The sequence below is a fragment of the Triticum dicoccoides genome, chromosome 5A (genome assembly GCF_002162155.2).
Source record: "Triticum dicoccoides isolate Atlit2015 ecotype Zavitan chromosome 5A, WEW_v2.0, whole genome shotgun sequence".
NCBI classification, from domain to species: Eukaryota; Viridiplantae; Streptophyta; class Magnoliopsida; order Poales; family Poaceae; genus Triticum; species Triticum dicoccoides.
The window spans coordinates 697944562-697951691 of NC_041388.1; positions in this window are offsets into that span (position 1 = coordinate 697944562).

Here is a 7130-nt window from a genome sequence, read left to right on the forward strand (position 1 = left end):
TTTCCCTAATTAGTGGTAAGTGCATTAGAGCCGGACTTGGCAAATCCAACGCCTTAAACGCCTTGATTGGGCATCCCTCACATAATGTACTACCTTCGTTTCAGTTTACAAGTCATGCGCGTATACCTAGGTTGCCAATTTTATCATCCTAATATAAATTATATAACACAAAAATTATATCTTTTGAAAGTAGAAACTTCGTAGTTTATGTTGTTATATTTTTTGTGATATATGACTTGTATTAGGTTGGTCAAATTGACGACCTAGGGGTACGCGCATGCCCTGTAAACGGAGAGAGAGGTAGTAATTCACATTCGAACATTTCAATTACCATATCTCGAATCCATACAAACGCATGCAACTACATTGATGCACACGCATCGTCCTGCTACTCCATCAACCGGACACCTCAATTACCATATCTCAAATCCATACAAACTCATAAAACTACATCGACGCACACGCATCGTCCTGCTATTCCATCACACTACACTAAATATGCCATCGGACTACCAAAATTTAGCATGTTTGGCTATGGTGGAGTTCATCCACGGTTGTCCTTGCCCTTCTCGGCGCCCCTGCCGTCCTTCTCGTGAATGTACCAGTCGAAGATGCAGTAGGGATCGAGCCGAATCTGCTTGTCGCCGGAGCTGTCCTCCTTCTTCTCTTTCAGTGGCAGTTCAGCCATGGCGCAAACCGCCCGATTCTGCTCTCGAGCGAGGGCACGCGTGTTCCTCTGTTGTCGTTTCTTCACAACGCAGGTGCAGATGGCTTCCTCCTCTGCGGCCGCCCGCGCTGCCGCATCAGCCGCCACCGCCGCCACCTTTTTTGCCACGATACGGGCCTCGGCGGCCCTTATCCTCTCCTTCCCACGGCGGGCCGTCCGTTCCCGGTGGGACTCATACTCTGCCCAACCGGAGATGGGAAAGGAGAGGTGTTCCGGCCGGGACCACGAGAATCCAGCAGCAGAGGACCCGAGCACCAGTGAGCCGACGCTATGCTATGGTATCGCAGCGGACGGACTCGTCCGTTGGCCGGACGTTGTCCTCCCGGGAGCGGCGGAGTGCAATGCGGGCTGACATTGCCTCCCCCAACCCACACGGGATGACATCTCAGTCGATGAATCCGGAATGGACGGAGTCAGCTCCGCTGCCTACCATGGCGGAGAAGGCCGGAAACGGCCGGAGGTGAGCTCGGGTGGCAGAGGAGAGTGGAGTGAAGTAGCTAGGGTTTGCTCCGGCGAGCGGATGTGGACGAATATAAGTGGGGTCTGGTGGGCTAGTATGGGCCGGGTCCGACGTGGCGGGTGTGCCCAGGCGCCCCTATATTCGCCCCATATTTGGGCTGGATATGAGGGGTGCCGGTCAGCCCGGCCGTTTGAGGCCCGTTAAGGCGTATGACTTGATCGAAAAATATATGATCGGTCAGTGACCGGACGGCCTGTCCGGACATATGAGACGAATTTGAGAGGTCCGGCGAGCTGGTACTACTACTTGCTACAGCAAGCTGGGAAGAGGACACTCGTTCTCTCTCCTTCGGACACGTGATCGGCACACGCACATGCCTTTCGTTTTCTCCGATGATTGAAAGCTCAGTCCACTCACTTTCTTTAGTTACTTCTTTTCTATATCACGCGCACGGAAGAAAGACAGTACCGTATGTACCTGATTATGTAGACCGACTCGTCTCACATTATTGCTATTCGTTTCGCTGGCCTGGTCAAAAAGAAGAAGTTTATACGTTCTCCACAATGGAAGAATTATAATTTTATCGCGAGAATGGAGTATCATGCAGTGGTGAGTACGTGGCTAGCTATGGCTAGCTAGATGCCAGTAGCTTTCAACAAGTACTAGTACGTCGCTTCAAGAAGCAGGAGGGCCCCGCCTAGCCACCCATAAACTAACTATAGCTACTCAGAGTACATTTGAAGGGGCTTTTCAGGGAATAACAGGAAAATGATTGAGTGAAGTTAGGCAGATTGATCCTTGCGTAAACAAAAATATCGGCAGCACGAATGATTAATCCTCGATCTACCTTTCTGAGAGAATCTTGCCGGCCAACTACAACCATAATATCTACTCCCTCCATGTCACAATGTAGTGCTTCCTCTATTAACGTGCTTCAACTTTGACCGTAAATTTAACTACCAAGACCGATTGCGGCGGGAGCAAAAATTATATCAGTGAATTCGTATTCGAAAGAAGTTTTTAATTATATATTTTTTTCTTCTGCCACAGTTGGTCTCGTTGGTTAAATTTATGGTCAAAGTTAAACCTTAGAAAGCGCAGACGCATTATATTTTGGAATGGAGGGAGTATAATATGACTTTTGATAGATGCCGCCTGGGTGTATCCTCCTTCCAAGAAAAAAGAGAAAGCTGTACGTAGTGAATTAACCAGCTCGACCTACATATCCACCGTTGATCTTTCTTGGGTTCATCCTTGGCATCATTTTTTTTATTTTGAACATTTCATCCTTGGCATCTTACTAGTGGTTGGGGCGCCACCCTGTGACACCGCTTAAGAGAAAATTGTGCGCATGTTTTCATTTTTTAAAAATACATAGAGTCCTCGTCCCCGTCTAAAAAACATCTCAGAAAAAAGAACTCACCTTCATCTTAAAAAGAAGTAAAAAAAATTACCACCGCAGGCTACCAGCGAGCATCACTTTGCATAAGCCTCCATTTAAAAAATACAAGAGGCCTTTACATCCATCTAAAAAACACATTTAAAAAAATAATCCTTTGACATCACTTTGATATTTGATACAAGAGGCCTTCATTTAAAGAAATTTCAAAAGATTTTTCACCGCAGCCAACCAGTTTGCGCCATGTGGCACAACTGGTTGGCCGCGACGCTTAATGGGTTTAATTAATAAACCACCATGATCATTTGACATAATCTTTTCTTTTTCTTCATATTTTTCAACACCGTGGCCCGTCCTCGGATCTTTCCAATAGTTTTATAAAACAGTAAAGATAAAAATATTTGAAAATCAATTTTTTTTGAACAGTTCTATTATTGGACTACCCTGTTCCATTGGGTTGGATCCGCTAATTACAAATGCTAATCCTCCATTATATCAAATATCATACTATCTTTTTGAATTTCTTTACATCATAGTAATTACAAAAATGGATAGTAGTCCTAGTAATGCTAATCCTCCATTCTGTTTGGGCATCAGGGGACCACACTACCACTTGTTCTCATGCTACTCCTGCTTGTTTCCCCTCCTTTGCTGCTCCTTTTTACTTTCCTGGTTGTACACTTGACAAACTACTACTTCCAACGGAGCTACCAACCCTAACTTAGCACTGGCAAACCAATTGGCAAAACAGAAAAACTTACTCCCTTGATCTCATATTTTTTTGTCATGGTTTTAGTTCAAGTAGGAGTACATTATTTTAGGACGAAAAGATAATAATACTCAGTAGCTCGGCAGTAAAGTGCAGTGGAGTGCTGTCCTGTGGGTTCTGGCACCCCAGAAAGAGAGAGCATGGAGGACCCCATCACATCAAATCAGAGAAGACAAGAGCTAGTCCGTAGCTGAGATAACAAAGGCATGGGCTTTTGGGCAGGAGCATCAACTTTGGTTTGTTCGATGCAGGAGTAATGTTGGTACCAGTAGCGTGTACTCCCTTCATTCCACAATGCAGTGCTTTTTCTATTCCCATGCTTCAATTTTGACCGTAAATTTAACTACCAAGACCGATTGCGGCGGGAGCAAAAATTATATCAGTGAATTCGTATTCGAAAGAAGTTTTTAATTCTGTAACTTTTTCTCCCGCCATAGTCGGTCTCGTATGTTAAACTTATGGTCAAAGTTTGACCTCGTTAAGCGCGGGCGCACTATATTTTGGTCAAAGTTAGGCCAAATTCAATGCACGACCAAAATTTCATCCGTTTAGAGGTGAAAATACGGCTGTGTCCGTCCGAATTTGGGTTTGCGTCCATGACCCCATTCTGACCCCGAAACGGACGTCAATCCAGACAAAACGGGTGTCCGTTTGAGGTCGTGCGTTAGAGTTAGCTTAAAGCAAACCGAAAACGGACAGTTGTATGTTTGCTCCTGCGCGTTGTGCCGTTGTTTGTGTCCATTCACCCCAAATGAATGCCGGCGGACGATTTAGAGTCATTGCCCTTATTCACGGACTTTCCTTGTCTCTTTCCTATCACCATCCATTATATATTTCCACCTGTCTTCCTCACAATCTCTTTTCGTTTCTTCCATACATATGCTCTCATCTGTTGATTTTTCTCTCGGTCATTTCTGGTCACGCATGAAAATGATATTCCCTGCCCCACAGCACGTTCCTTTCTTGTAGGAACACAGCGCAAAGACGGTGGTGGTCGTGACTTGCAAAGTGGCCAATCTAAAAGCACTTGAAAATGACACTTACTTGCCATGGGCTCAGATTTAAACCTCAAGAATTTCACACCACAAATACTCCCTCGGTCCCACTTATATTATGGAACGGAGAGAGTATAAGATTAGAATTTCACACGTACAAGGATATCTATTTAAAAGGTACAAAAGTACTACTCGTGCATAGGAGTACTTTATTTTTAGTAGCATTAATTAATCAACTAGGACCATGCATAGTGAAATTAGACTTTGACTTAGGCTGGTCACAATGGGCAAGAACATAAGCTAGTAACTTCACACTTCCCTAGACTATATTACTACTCTCATAGTGGGTAGGAACATCTATGTAGTGTCATGCAACGATGTATTTATTAGGTTATTAGACTCATTGTTTCTTGGAGTGTGTGATGTTCTGGTAACTTAGCTAGTTACCACAAGCACCTCTCTCTTCATTAAATACGTGCCACATAAGCAAAGTTGTATTGGAGTGTGTGATGTTACTCCTAAGTTCCTCCCCACTGTGACCAGCCTTAAACTGGTGTGGTTGGCGAATGAGTCCTCCTATGCACACGATGAATTAACATATGATTCACACACGACAAGTCACCTACACCATTGGATTGCATCCTTCTTTTAATCTGTGTGGCTTTAAATCATGCTCTGTACAAGACGTGCGCGAAAGATCATGTGCACAGTACTTTCATTAGTGAATAATAATGAGGCCAATGGGGATCCATCCCAGCCGCTCTCCCCAACCCCTTGGACAGTTGACACGCAAACGAACCAACAACACAAAGATCATCAACATCACATACCCACACTAGATACTACTCCCCTTATCACAAATATAAGATGTTTTGGATATTTTAATATAAACTACATATAGACTGAAAAAAAGAACAAACACACTAAAGCGTTCTTATGTGCATCTAATTCAGAAAATATTAAAACATCATCTTATAACTTGAAACAGAGGAAGCACGACTGGTTGTAATGGGAGTATCATATACTAGTATCATGCATATGATGCTACCTCCCTAATGCATAGTACTCTTTTTGAAGTATCATATATTAGTATCATGTACTCCCTCTGTTCCTAAATATAAGTCTTTGTAGAGGTTTCATTATGAACCATATACAGATGTATATAGATGCATTTTAAGCACTGTTCAAGATATCTTCCGATATTTCGATAAATCAGCCGATTTATCGCTTATCGTGGTCTGACCGATAAGATAAATCGGTCGATAAATCAACCGACATGGCGATAAATCGGCCGATATGCTGATAAACTGGCCGATTTACCCCTTATCGTAGGTCGACCGATAAGTTTCCGATAAGCGATATCCCCAACATTGATTTTAAGTATAGGTTCACTCATTTTGCTCCGTATGTGGTCCATAGTGAAATCACTTCAAAGACTTATATTTAGGAACGGAGAGAGTAGTACTTTATTTATTGTCATGCATGACACATAGTAGCATAACATTTATTATGATACGGTATCATGATATGATACTCAATTTTTTTTTTTCATTTAATTCTATGACACCTCATCAAAATTACCTAGTTGGTATTCATGATACTAGCTATGATATGATCATTACAACCAGCCTACTACTTTATTCATCCATCCAGACAGACAGTCAGACTATAAAGACATTATCATCCCTACTTGATCTTACCAAGGAATCTCACACACGAGGACCAGTTATCACAATAGTCAATCGTACCGCCTAATTAGTGCACAAAACCAATAATAATTCAAGGCTCATGCTTTCAAATTTTAATGCTCCTGGTACCTGAAGCACACAATTCCTGCAGAGAAAATTATGTTCAAGTAGTAACATCTTTCTACAAGTAGTGGCTGACTCTGTAGTAATAAATGGAAGTGCAGTAGTGGATTAAAACGGAACCGAAATCCTAACTTTTCGACGGGAAAAGCAAACAGTGCAGTGCAGGTGTGGTACACCCCGGCCCCAACTGCAGCCAGCGCAGTACTACTTACTCTTGCTCCCATGGCATATCCTTCCATCTATCCATTTCGGCAAAACCGGGGAGAGCATCCAGTGCTAGTTCAAGTAAAGTGCAATGGAGGCCAAAATTTGTGTTTCGACCCTTTTCTGAAAGTTAATCGATATCTGACCCTAGTTGGTAAAAAAAATTGGGATCTGATCCTTTTGCTACCGCCAGGGTCCATCGCGGTATCCTGCCCTGGCCCGCCCGTCGGTAGCAAAAGGGTGGTTTGCGCCTGCCCTGGCCCGCCCGTCGGGTATGCAGACCACCCTTTTTCTACCCCTCCCCCGGTTCCAGCCGCACCGTCGCCCCTCTTGTCCTGAACCGCCACCGCCATTTTCCTCAAACATGCCGTTGTGCAGCTCAGCCGCGCACTCGCCCCAACCCTTGTCGCAGATCTCAACAAATGCACCGCAAAATAAGATTACATCGAATAGATCTCTAAGAACATCGAGGAGAACATTGTATTCATGGTCAAAGAGAGAAAACAAGCCATCTAGCTACTAGCTAAGACTTAGGTCCATGGTAAACTACTCACACATCAAAGGAAGGGTAGCAGGGTTACCCTCCATGATCGAACCCTCCGGCGGAGTGCCGGAAAAGGCCCCAAGATGAGATATCACGAGAATAGAAGCTTGCGGCGGCGGAAAAGTATTTTTTTGTGTGCCCTCTGACGTAAGGGGAATATTTTCGTATTTATAGAGCTGGAATTAGAGTTAGAAGGTCTGCGAAGGCCCCACAAGCCTAGC